Source organism: Rhynchophorus ferrugineus, unplaced genomic scaffold, assembly GCF_030347505.1.
Source record: "Rhynchophorus ferrugineus isolate W39M unplaced genomic scaffold, kcgeb_rfMv2 rfM4, whole genome shotgun sequence".
NCBI lineage: Eukaryota > Metazoa > Arthropoda > Insecta > Coleoptera > Curculionidae > Rhynchophorus > Rhynchophorus ferrugineus.
This window is the reverse complement of record NW_027472583.1, coordinates 54,424,791-54,439,590: the sequence shown is the minus strand read 5'-3', so window position 1 is coordinate 54,439,590 and position 14,800 is coordinate 54,424,791. Positions and strand designations below refer to the sequence as shown.

General features: G+C 34.0%; 1 protein-coding gene across 1 annotated transcript in view; it reads left to right on the top strand.

The window, feature by feature from the left end:
* The window catches only part of LOC143196284 (nephrin), a 360,346-nt gene that overhangs the window by 240,409 nt on the left and 105,137 nt on the right, over positions 1–14,800 (top strand). The window lies entirely within an intron of this gene.

Here is a 14,800-nt window from a genome sequence, read left to right as displayed (position 1 = left end):
CGAAACGAAATAACCTTCGGTCTATCAAAGTATTACTTTATCGCCAATGTAAATGTAAATATGATAAATAAAATCCCCTAATAATCGCTAATCATATATCAATAAGTATTACTAATTGAATCCTACTTGATGTTACATAAAAAACTCATTTATCAAAATAATTTGTTGACATATATGTTCATGAATCATATTTTAATCTGTAATTAACAGTAAGAAAATTCACGCCGTTTGCCCGGTTAGGATGAAGAAAGATTTTAGTTTTTATCACAATAACTTGTTAATAAAACAAAACAAATGTGGTCTTTGTTGAATTATCTACACACAACTTAAAACCCTGTCTTAAGTTTACTAAAAATTGAACTAAATTAATTTATTGTATCAGAGATCATTATCAAATTAATTATTTATTTAGTTTACTTTTCGAATAAAAATTTATAGTATCGGATTAAGCAGCATTCTCATCATCTAAATCGATTTCGGCTGGAGTTCCCCCGGGGTAGTGTCTTGGAACCACTCATATTTCTGCTCTATACTGCTGATATTACAACAACAAAAGAAACACTACTTGAAACTTTTGCCGACGATACGGTTATCATAGTAAAAGATGCCGGAGGCTGTGAAAAGCTGCAGGTGTCAATTAGCAAGATCTATTAATGGACTAGAGACCGGAAAATACAGCTTTTACGTTATGGTGAAATGACAAACACCTAACTATTGACGGGATAGAAGAAGTCTGGCTCTTAACTTTAACATAAGTAGTTTAATTTTATTTTAATTTCGGAAACACATACGGTTTGCTTGGGTATTGACGCAAGTACAACAGAACAGAAATAATAAAATAATTTGTAAACTAAGATGATTCTAATATTTTTGACTCTATGAAATTCGGAGTGAAGATGAATAACTATCAAATTATTCAATCAATCTTAAGAAAACCATTATATAATGAATCCAGGAGAATTATTGTTTATATTTAGGAAGTATCATAATTATGAAGAAGATATTTAAAACCTAATCGATAGTTATTCCAAGGTTTACCTTTTTCCATCTACATTTGTTGTCTTACTTCTCCTCTATCTTTGTACACTATATTTATTATCATCTTGCCACGAACGATCCAATGTACCATTCTGAAATATGTATGTCCCATTTAAATATAAACATTCATATAATAATTATTCCTTGATTTTGTTATATGTTTTTAAAAATTGTATTCTTTCAAAAGCAATCTCTGGAAGTTCCATTAAACCCTTTCGTGGGTTATCTTTACACCACTTAAATCCTATATCACGCAACAATGTATGAATGGATGTTCTACATCCTTCAAATAGCTGTATTTGTTTTGGATTTTTATATATTATTAGATACTTTCCAGGCTAACAATTTTCTCTGAAATAATTGTATTAAATTATGTTTCGATTGAAAAAACTTCTTATTATTTTGTTATATTTCGTATATTTTATCTCTGATTAAGCTAACAACCAGCTGATCTTGATTCGTCCCCTGTTTCGCAAAATCACGGTTTCCTTTTGGCGAATCTAAGATTATATCGTTTTTTATTTTTTTAGATATTTTAGTGACCATGCCCATACTAATATTCAGTGTAGTTGTAACGCGCAAAAAAAATATTTTTAATAAAAACTCCGGCGATTTGCAATTAACTAAAACAAAACTTTGGAAACTAACTAATAAAAATGACACTAATGACAAATAATTTGATACTTAGGTTTTAATCCATACAGTAATATATAGCGTGATCTCAGCAGGAAGTCGCTGAGAACGTCATTTCGCTGTATTTCATAGGTTAGTTTAAATTACCATTACAGGCATCTGTACGGAGAATATTTTATTAGGAAAGCATTACATTCTTTGAGAATTGCATACATATCACGTGACCAATACCTGACATCTGAATAAGAAATAATTAAATATAAATATAAAAAAGCACAACCTATCTCCTTTCCATATTTCTTTAGTGATATACATTTAAACAAGACTTATTAAAGTTGCTGTCTTTTTGTTCCCTCATACTGAAAGTAGAGCAGCAGAGCTGAAAGTATGTGTTTGTTAATATATTACTTACTTGTTCCACACAAAAATGTATTGAGGCAAGTCATAATTATTTTTACAGTATTACTGTGAACATTGTGGAACGGATAATTGAAACGGTTAAATTTTAACAGGTCAATTGAAAAGTCCGTGGCTTACCATAGTAAAACACATTTTTTTGGCAAAATTAGTTTATTTATTCAACATAATTCTCTTCGAGGGTGATACACTGATTATAGTGACCCTCCAACTTTTCAATTCCATTTTTGTAGTACGATTTTTTCTTTTCTCCAAAATAGGCCTCAGTTTCGGGGATCACCTCTTCATTCGACGAAAATTGCTTCCCAGCGAGCATTCTTTTGAGATCTGAGAACACGAAATAGTAGCTGGGGGCCAGGTCTTGAGAATACGATGGATGAGGAAGGAATTCGAAGCCCAATTCATGGATTTTTGGAACAAAAATTACTGCTGTGCCCTTATTATTGTAAAATCGAGGAGTTAAAGAGACGTTTTAAGGATGTATTAACAATATAATAAAACAACCATGAGATAACCTGTTATGTATAAAATCAAGCTCATCTTGTAGGTCTACAAATTGTAATATTTTATTTTATATTAATGTATTTTTTTAACATACTTGTTGAAAAAAAAATATCTCGGTTAAGAAGAGTTAACCCAAAATATTCATTATAAGTATCTTAACGAATATACATTTGTTTCAAGTAAATGAACCCCTTCAAAATAATTAAGTTTTAATTGATGGCATTTTATAAACAACTTTTTAAAGTGTAACAAAATGTTTTCATATGTAATCACGTTAGCCTTCAAGGTACTTTTGCCATCGCCCAATTTGGACACATTTTGCTTTTAAAGTGTGGGCAATATATTCATGATCTCTTATGTATATCTATATAAATAATTGTGTAGATACCGGGTTACAGGAATTAGCCAATCAAATGCCTTTGTATAATAATTCAAATCAATCAATCAAAAAAGTGTTCTCAGAGCTAGCATTAACTGGACCACTCAAAACATTTCCTCGGTTTCGCCTATTTAAGCAAAACCTTTATATACACTCCATGGTTTTAACCTAACCTAACTGCCAAATTGCCGGTTTTGATATATTTCTACATAATACAATAGTTTTCTATATAAACCCTTCCTATAGACCCAAATATTATTTGTATTATGACATGTATTGTCGCAGCCCATCAAAAACGTCTAAATACCTATGGTGCTGCTACTTTGTCATATCCCAATTGTAAGCTCTGAATGATTGGAAGGTGGAGATTAATAATGGTCTGAAGGACCAAAAATATTCCAAAAACTATTTGTCGCAAGACTAATTGGACAAAAACTCCGCACAAACACTCCAAGAAGCCGAATATTTACGATCATAAAGTCTTCCTCTGATTATAGTGGATCACTGCCAAACCAACATCCATTTCTTCGATACGGTATCGCCATGTTGTCGGAAAGATAGGAACATACTTTGATTTATATTTATTTTTCTGATTAAATTTCTTTATTAAAATGATTAGTTGATGCCATGGCTGAAAAATATTAATGCATAAAACTATTTCATTATAATATGTGAATAGCTTTATCTAGTAAATCCTGCTTTGTACTATACCCACGGGAATAACCCACATCACGTTCCCTATCATTATAAAACGACTATTAGCTTCAAAGAAATAATAAAACACGTAATTATGTTAGTTTCGATAATACTTTGAGATTGTTCATCTATTGTTCCAGCACCCGACTTTCTCTGTGAATGAAATATTAATCTAATGTCGGAATATTTTTTGGCAACAAAGTATGTTTTCCCCAGAATCGCCCTTTTATCTCGCAAACCTTTAGCCCGGGACCCGGTTCGATAGTCATGCCCTATCTCCGTTCGACTTTGCAACGTTCGCATTGTAGTTTAAAGAGAAACAAAACGCTCGTTTACATCTCTCCCGACCATCGTCAGATGGCGTTCATAACGCTTCGATTTTAACATTCTGTTCGCGATTTGATGTGATTGTTACGTGAATGGTTTTGCTACATGTCGTCTTTTTTCCTGTGATCCTTTATATGTTTAGGGCTAAAAAGGGAGTTGGTGTTTTAGATCGATGCAGCTTAATGTAACTATTAAATAACTGATATAGAACATAACAGTATCAAGTAATACAATATGTTTACAATATGAAGACATTAGTTAAGAAGGTTGGCATTTCGTGCTTTTAATCTAATTTTAATATATTTATCAGATCAAAGCAAAAAAGTTTCAAAAAAAGAAGAAAAACAAGCAAAAATACAACACAAGACTCTTCTGAAAACAAAGAGTGGATTTAGATTACTACCCCATGGGGCTTAATGCGGCCTAATTCCTAAAATTACGTCTATAATTAAATGAGTCTTCATGATTAAGCAAGATCAAGATACTAGCAAGAAATAAAAACTAGCAATAATATTTTCTACTTCTTTCCTATGTCATATATAAATACCCCGTAATACTTTAAATGTATTATTTAGATTAGCTTTAGATTAGTCTTAATATACTAATCAATTAAAAATGATATTAATAAAATAATAAAATTAATAATAATTTATTGTACGGTTATAACACATATAACGCATATTCCAATCCATATGACACTTGTTCACGGTTCCATCATTTGTCAATTGCTTTTTCTACCCGTCTGATGAATTTTATCCAATACCCGAAGTATTATCGTAGGTAATACTTCTTTCAACAGTACGTTCTCTTTCAGGCTTGTTTTTAAAAAAATACATTAGACGAAACACAAACATTAACAGCTTCCCTGCTCCAGCAATAAAGCCATGTAGAGACATGTGTGACTGAAAGAGTTCAGCTTTAAACAATAATATATCTGGGATGAATTATTAAAAAATATACTAACAAGACCTTATCAAATTTGGTTGTAACTTTTACCTTTTCTCATATCTGTCTGTCTTGTGTCTTTCTTAATTTTATTATATGCTTTTAAAAATGGTGTTCTTTTATAAGCAATATCTTAAAGTTCTGTTAAGTCTCTCCGTATTAAACCTTTAGGCCATTTATATCCTACATTTTCTGGCATTGTATGAAGGAAACGGTATCTACGCATCCCTACATTTTTTATGGATACTTCCTAGACTAACAGTTTTCTCTGAAATAATTGTGTTATATTAGGCGAAAATGTCGAAAAACTACTAACTTTTTTTAAATATTTAATACATTTAATCTGAAATAGAGTTAATCAAGTTGATCTTGAGTCGTCATCCCCTTTATGGGACGCGTCCATCCCTTGATTGCAAGTTCATATTATTTTTTATTTTTAGATAAATTTTAGCCACAGTATTTATATTAATATTACGTGCAGCTGCAATATGCGAAAAAATAATTATTTCCGGTGAGACTGCAGAAACTTAATATTTAATAAGTTATATAGTATTTAATAGTTACCTCTCTAACGCTTTTTACTGGTAAGGGAGATAATTACCAACATTACCTCGTTTCTGTTCGAAGTAACTGATAGAGGCGTAGTGAGTTTCTGACTCTGACTGCAGTCCCCGGCCTGACACATATATGGCGCTATTACAATTAAATCCATATGTTTTTTAGTGAGCCCTAACCCCCAAAATACGTGCTTATAAATTTGACAGCTCATCGGATCATTATTTTGTGAATCATAGCATTTTGAGTAAAGCAACTTTTGTTATTGTGAGAAAATGGATAAAAAGGAATTTCGCGTGTTGATAAAATATTGCTTTTTGAAGAGAACAAATACAGTTGAAGCAAAAACTTTCCTTGATGCCGAGTTTCCGACGCTGTAAATTGAAATTAAATTAAATACAGTCACTATAAAGATATCAGCTGAACGTGCATATCATATCATTTACGAATATTTGGATATGAGAAAGCTCTGTGTGAAGTGGGTGCCGCGCGAGCTCACTTTTGACCAAAAAAAAAAAGACGAGTTGTTGATTCGGAGCAGTGTTTGAAGATGATCAATCGTAATAAACCGAGGTTTCGAGGTAATCCCCGTGACAAATCATACTACAAAAATGATATCGAAAAGATGGGTGGTCGCTATAATCAGTGTATCATCCTTGCGGGGAATGGTGTTGAATAAAAAAAAACTAATTTTGCCAAGAATATGTGTTTTGCCATGGTAGGCCGGGGACTTTTCAATTTACCTGTTAGCTTTGGTTTTTTTGGGGTATCATTAATATTAAACAGAAATTAGAAATTTATCGAAACAAGAACCAAAAACCGTTTCATATTTTATAAAGTCTAATTATTGTCATTAATATTTTGAATAATTTTGGAAGTATACGTCAACAGTGTCAATTTGTGCCAATACAAATAGAGTTTTAAAAATTGTTTCGGTTGAAGGTTTCGCCGCATCAGGCAGCATTTTCTCTCTTTTTAACTATGGAACTTTAACTGGTAAATTGAGAAAGAAAAATATGCTCAAGATGTAAAACTAACTGTACATTTTTACAAATTGCATTTGGCAGTACCTCTGACATCATCTCTAACGTAAATTGGCTGTTTCAGTTGTAGACTTATATACTATATAATATGGAAAAAGGTTTAGAACACAAAAACTATGAATTTACTTTTAAAACTGTTTTATTCACGGAAAACAGATTCGTTGAGTGGCGTACAAAGCGGACCTAAGGGTCTTTAACTATTAAAAGGTAGACCAAATCCATTTTACTGGTTCGTCATTCAGGTAGCCTTTGAACAGATGGTCCTTGCACATAGCCACGATAGTCAGGTTTGTAACTATATATTACACTCCCTCCTAAAGAAACGGCTTCGAAGCGTTCGATCAAGTATGATACAACCGTCTATTCTTTAAAGCAAAATAACTAGGTCTACCATGCTTGGAACATAGATTCTTTCAAGTAAAGATCGGCGATGCAATCTCATCTCGGAAACAAATTTCTACAGAAGTCTCGCAAGGTGCTCCACTAGCCCCAACCCTGTCCAACCTTTACATGGCTTCCCAAGAAATCACACACAACATTCACACACCACTGGTTAAAGTCCCGACGTCATCTGCGACAGACTCCAGGTCCAACTCAACAAGGCGATTACGTGATGCAAATTCTGGTGACTGCGGATTAACCCTAGCAAAACTCAGGATATGTTCCAACGTTAGAAGGAGTTCCTTCCAGTTGGTATCATTCCTCGGTATTCAAATTAGATCAGTCAAAAACCATTAGCACGTTATTTACAAAGGCAATGTAAGTAATGCGTGTAAAGCCTACTATTTGCACTTCCCTGCAGAAGAAACAAACTGCTAATCCCTCAGAAATCGACTGTGTTCAAAATGCTGGTCCATCCAGTCTGCCTCTACAGACCACAGGTGTGATACCGGTACGTTTCCGAGAGACAACTTTTATTATTCCAAGAGTGTATATGGTATATTGGTGGCTGTTTACTCTGAACAACAAGCTTCTATGTATATTTCAGTAGACTACGTTAATTCACAGCAACTTTAGTCCACCATTGCTGGTCTTACACCTTAAACTGTGATGCATATACCGGGAATTCATGGATTAGCGATGGTTCTCAAAATTTGAATGTTTACTGCTTAGAATATTTTATAGCTAGGGGTAATTGAATATATTCAAGCCATATTTTGTGACCTTCCAGCTTCAGTTGCGGCACTTTTGCCAAGACTCCATTTAACTATATAAAGAAACGTTTGGAATAATTGTGGAACGATTCCCAATTCAACGTCAACCTGTCTTCTCTTCTTGATAGTGAATTTTATTTCAGTTAACTAAATTAATTCAATGGAGAACGGCCTTATGATCTTCCCGCAATCCTACCAACTGTGCCATTTATAATATGGAAAAGGATTTAGATCACAAAAGTCTGCTTGCACGTGTCTTTGATAATCAGGTTCGTAACGGTATATAACATCATCAACATTGAAAATATATCCTTGGTAACAAAATTTTGTTTCGAATAAACAAAAAAACAACCAAGCTATCAGCAGCTTATATAACATAATCAATATTTCCTGTAGTTAAATTATAATGAGTTAAAAATTGGCGACGAATCTCGACCAAGTATACACATTATCGCTTTCCCGCTAACAACAATATCGAATTTATAGTATCAATAACGTTTTCGAACTCCGCCATCCTCGTATATCGTAAAGCCCCGTTTTTTGCCACATAAAATTTCGGGGCGTCGTGAAACGGCCAAGATTTTTCCATTAAAGTTAACAACACAGTCATAATTGGAGCGGAGAAATTTGTCGAACAAATAAAAGTTGTCACGACGCATTTTTCACGCCGACGGTGGGTGGTCCGGGGGACGACGCCACTCTCTGGAGTGGTCCTGAACGAGAAACTAGACGACTGTGGGTATTATTTGATTGGTCCCATTAGGATATCTCCCCTGGGCTGTAATAACGATCGCGGAACTTAATAATTGGTAACGGAAATAATGGGAAACACTATTATGGTTTACTGCTAACACGTTTCGTCATCTCTTGGCAAAAATTATGTCTATTGTTATTGTGGGAGTATTTTTAAACTAACTTTTTAAACAATCTAACATCTTAAATAAACAAAAGCAGAGATGTAAATAAATGATATAACAACTACTTCGTATTGCTATACTACTATGTATTGTAATTGTCAAGCGACGCCACTCTCTGGGGTAGTCCGGAACGAGAAACTAGACGACTGTGGGTATTATTTGATTGGTCCCATTAGGATATCTCCCCTGGGCTGTAATAACGATCGCAGAACTTAATAATTGGTAACGGAAATAATGGGAAACACTATTATGGTTTACTGCTAACACGTTTCGTCATCTCTTGGCAAAAATTATGTCTATTGTTATTGTGGGATTATTTTTAAACTAACTTTTTAAACAATCTAACATCTTAAATAAACAAAAGCAGAGATGTAAATAAATGATATAACAACTACTTCGTATTGCTATACTAGTATGTATTGTAATTGTCAAACGACGCCACTCTCTGGGGTAGTCCGGAACGAGAAACTAGACGACTGTGGGTATTATTTGATTGGTCCCATTAGGATATCTCCCCTGGGCTGTAATAACGATCGCAGAACTTAATAATTGGTAACGGAAATAATGGGAAACACTATTATGGTTTACTGCTAACACGTTTCGTCATCTCTTGGCAAAAATTATGTCTATTGTTATTGTGGGAGTATTTTTAAACTAACTTTTTAAACAATCTAACATCTTAAATAAACAAAAGCAGAGATGTAAATAAATGATATAACAACTACTTCGTATTGCTATACTACTATGTATTGTAATTGTCAAGCGACGCCACTCTCTGGGGTAGTCCGGAACGAGAAACTAGACGACTGTGGGTATTATTTGATTGGTCCCATTAGGATATCTCCCCTGGGCTGTAATAACGATCGCAGAACTTAATAATTGGTAACGGAAATAATGGGAAACACTATTATGGTTTACTGCTAACACGTTTCGTCATCTCTTGGCAAAAATTATGTCTATTGTTATTGTGGGATTACTTTTAAACTAACTTTTTAAATAATCTAACATCTTAAATAAAGAAAAGCAGAGATGTAAATAAATGGTATAACAACTACTTCGTATTGCTATACTACTATGTATTGTAATTGTCAAACGACGCCACTCTCTGGGGTAGTCCGGAACGAGAAACTAGACGACTGTGGATATTATTTGATTAGTCCTATTAGGATATCTCCCCTGGGCTGTAATAATGATCGCAGAACTTAATAATTGGTAACGGAAATAATGGGAAACACTATTATGGTTTACTGCTAACACGTTTCGTCATCTCTTGGCAAAAATTATGTCTATTGTTATTGTGGGAGTATTTTTAAACTAACTTTTTAAACAATCTAACATCTTAAATAAACAAAAGCAGAGATGTAAATAAATGATATAACAACTACTTCGTATTGCTATACTACTATGTATTGTAATTGTCAAGCGACGCCACTCTCTGGGGTAGTCCGGAACGAGAAACTAGACGACTGTGGGTATTATTTGATTGGTCCCATTAGGATATCTCCCCTGGGCTGTAATAACGATCGCAGAACTTAATAATTGGTAACGGAAATAATGGGAAACACTATTATGGTTTACTGCTAACACGTTTCGTCATCTCTTGGCAAAAATTATGTCTATTGTTATTGTGGGATTACTTTTAAACTAACTTTTTAAATAATCTAACATCTTAAATAAAGAAAAGCAGAGATGTAAATAAATGGTATAACAACTACTTCGTATTGCTATACTACTATGTATTGTAATTGTCAAACGACGCCACTCTCTGGGGTAGTCCGGAACGAGAAACTAGACGACCGTGGGTATTATTTGATTGGTCCCATTAGGATATCTCCCCTGGGCTGTAATAACGATCGCAGAACTTAATAATTGGTAACGGAAATAATGGGAAACACTATTATGGTTTACTGCTAACACGTTTCGTCATCTCTTGGCAAAAATTATGTCTATTGTTATTGTGGGATTACTTTTAAACTAACTTTTTAAATAATCTAACATCTTAAATAAAGAAAAGCAGAGATGTAAATAAATGGTATAACAACTACTTCGTATTGCTATACTACTATGTATTGTAATTGTCAAACGACGCCACTCTCTGGGGTAGTCCGGAACGAGAAACTAGACGACCGTGGGTATTATTTGATTGGTCCCATTAGGATATCTCCCCTGGGCTGTAATAACGATCGCAGAACTTAATAATTGGTAACGGAAATAATGGGAAACACTATTATGGTTTACTGCTAACACGTTTCGTCATCTCTTGGCAAAAATTATGTCTATTGTTATTGTGGGATTACTTTTAAACTAACTTTTTAAATAATCTAACATCTTAAATAAAGAAAAGCAGAGATGTAAATAAATGGTATAACAACTACTTCGTATTGCTATACTACTATGTATTGTAATTGTCAAGCGACGCCACTCTCTGGGGTAGTCCGGAACGAGAAACTAGACGACTGTGGGTATTATTTGATTGGTCCCATTAGGATATCTCCCCTGGGCTGTAATAACGATCGCAGAACTTAATAATTGGTAACGGAAATAATGGGAAACACTATTATGGTTTACTGCTAACACGTTTCGTCATCTCTTGGCAAAAATTATGTCTATTGTTATTGTGGGATTACTTTTAAACTAACTTTTTAAATAATCTAACATCTTAAATAAAGAAAAGCAGAGATGTAAATAAATGGTATAACAACTACTTCGTATTGCTATACTACTATGTATTGTAATTGTCAAACGACGCCACTCTCTGGGGTAGTCCGGAACGAGAAACTAGACGACCGTGGGTATTATTTGATTGGTCCCATTAGGATATCTCCCCTGGGCTGTAATAACGATCGCAGAACTTAATAATTGGTAACGGAAATAATGGGAAACACTATTATGGTTTACTGCTAACACGTTTCGTCATCTCTTGGCAAAAATTATGTCTATTGTTATTGTGGGATTACTTTTAAACTAACTTTTTAAATAATCTAACATCTTAAATAAAGAAAAGCAGAGATGTAAATAAATGGTATAACAACTACTTCGTATTGCTATACTACTATGTATTGTAATTGTCAAACGACGCCACTCTCTGGGGTAGTCCGGAACGAGAAACTAGACGACCGTGGGTATTATTTGATTGGTCCCATTAGGATATCTCCCCTGGGCTGTAATAACGATCGCAGAACTTAATAATTGGTAACGGAAATAATGGGAAACACTATTATGGTTTACTGCTAACACGTTTCGTCATCTCTTGGCAAAAATTATGTCTATTGTTATTGTGGGATTACTTTTAAACTAACTTTTTAAATAATCTAACATCTTAAATAAAGAAAAGCAGAGATGTAAATAAATGGTATAACAACTACTTCGTATTGCTATACTACTATGTATTGTAATTGTCAAGCGACGCCACTCTCTGGGGTAGTCCGGAACGAGAAACTAGACGACTGTGGGTATTATTTGATTGGTCCCATTAGGATATCTCCCCTGGGCTGTAATAACGATCGCAGAACTTAATAATTGGTAACGGAAATAATGGGAAACACTATTATTGTTTACTGCTAACACGTTTCGTCATCTCTTGGCAAAAATTATGTCTATTGTTATTGTGGGATTATTTTTAAACTAACTTTTTAAACAATCTAACATCTTAAATAAACAAAAGCAGAGATGTAAATAAATGATATAACAACTACTTCGTATTGCTATACTAGTATGTATTGTAATTGTCAAACGACGCCACTCTCTGGGGTAGTCCGGAACGAGAAACTAGACGACTGTGGGTATTATTTGATTGGTCCCATTAGGATATCTCCCCTGGGCTGTAATAACGATCGCAGAACTTAATAATTGGTAACGGAAATAATGGGAAACACTATTATGGTTTACTGCTAACACGTTTCGTCATCTCTTGGCAAAAATTATGTCTATTGTTATTGTGGGAGTATTTTTAAACTAACTTTTTAAACAATCTAACATCTTAAATAAACAAAAGCAGAGATGTAAATAAATGATATAACAACTACTTCGTATTGCTATACTACTATGTATTGTAATTGTCAAGCGACGCCACTCTCTGGGGTAGTCCGGAACGAGAAACTAGACGACTGTGGGTATTATTTGATTGGTCCCATTAGGATATCTCCCCTGGGCTGTAATAACGATCGCAGAACTTAATAATTGGTAACGGAAATAATGGGAAACACTATTATGGTTTACTGCTAACACGTTTCGTCATCTCTTGGCAAAAATTATGTCTATTGTTATTGTGGGATTACTTTTAAACTAACTTTTTAAATAATCTAACATCTTAAATAAAGAAAAGCAGAGATGTAAATAAATGGTATAACAACTACTTCGTATTGCTATACTACTATGTATTGTAATTGTCAAACGACGCCACTCTCTGGGGTAGTCCGGAACGAGAAACTAGACGACTGTGGATATTATTTGATTAGTCCTATTAGGATATCTCCCCTGGGCTGTAATAATGATCGCAGAACTTAATAATTGGTAACGGAAATAATGGGAAACACTATTATGGTTTACTGCTAACACGTTTCGTCATCTCTTGGCAAAAATTATGTCTATTGTTATTGTGGGAGTATTTTTAAACTAACTTTTTAAACAATCTAACATCTTAAATAAACAAAAGCAGAGATGTAAATAAATGATATAACAACTACTTCGTATTGCTATACTACTATGTATTGTAATTGTCAAGCGACGCCACTCTCTGGGGTAGTCCGGAACGAGAAACTAGACGACTGTGGGTATTATTTGATTGGTCCCATTAGGATATCTCCCCTGGGCTGTAATAACGATCGCAGAACTTAATAATTGGTAACGGAAATAATGGGAAACACTATTATGGTTTACTGCTAACACGTTTCGTCATCTCTTGGCAAAAATTATGTCTATTGTTATTGTGGGATTACTTTTAAACTAACTTTTTAAATAATCTAACATCTTAAATAAAGAAAAGCAGAGATGTAAATAAATGGTATAACAACTACTTCGTATTGCTATACTACCATGTATTGTAATTGTCAAACGACGCCACTCTCTGGGGTAGTCCGGAACGAGAAACTAGACGACCGTGGGTATTATTTGATTGGTCCCATTAGGATATCTCCCCTGGGCTGTAATAACGATCGCAGAACTTAATAATTGGTAACGGAAATAATGGGAAACACTATTATGGTTTACTGCTAACACGTTTCGTCATCTCTTGGCAAAAATTATGTCTATTGTTATTGTGGGATTACTTTTAAACTAACTTTTTAAATAATCTAACATCTTAAATAAAGAAAAGCAGAGATGTAAATAAATGGTATAACAACTACTTCGTATTGCTATACTACTATGTATTGTAATTGTCAAACGACGCCACTCTCTGGGGTAGTCCGGAACGAGAAACTAGACGACCGTGGGTATTATTTGATTGGTCCCATTAGGATATCTCCCCTGGGCTGTAATAACGATCGCAGAACTTAATAATTGGTAACGGAAATAATGGGAAACACTATTATGGTTTACTGCTAACACGTTTCGTCATCTCTTGGCAAAAATTATGTCTATTGTTATTGTGGGATTACTTTTAAACTAACTTTTTAAATAATCTAACATCTTAAATAAAGAAAAGCAGAGATGTAAATAAATGGTATAACAACTACTTCGTATTGCTATACTACTATGTATTGTAATTGTCAAACGACGCCACTCTCTGGGGTAGTCCGGAACGAGAAACTAGACGACCGTGGGTATTATTTGATTGGTCCCATTAGGATATCTCCCCTGGGCTGTAATAACGATCGCAGAACTTAATAATTGGTAACGGAAATAATGGGAAACACTATTATGGTTTACTGCTAACACGTTTCGTCATCTCTTGGCAAAAATTATGTCTATTGTTATTGTGGGATTACTTTTAAACTAACTTTTTAAATAATCTAACATCTTAAATAAAGAAAAGCAGAGATGTAAATAAATGGTATAACAACTACTTCGTATTGCTATACTACTATGTATTGTAATTGTCAAACGACGCCACTCTCTGGGGTAGTCCGGAACGAGAAACTAGACGACCGTGGGTATTATTTGATTGGTCCCATTAGGATATCTCCCCTGGGCTGTAATAACGATCGCAGAACTTAATAATTGGTAACGGAAATAATGGGAAACACTATTATG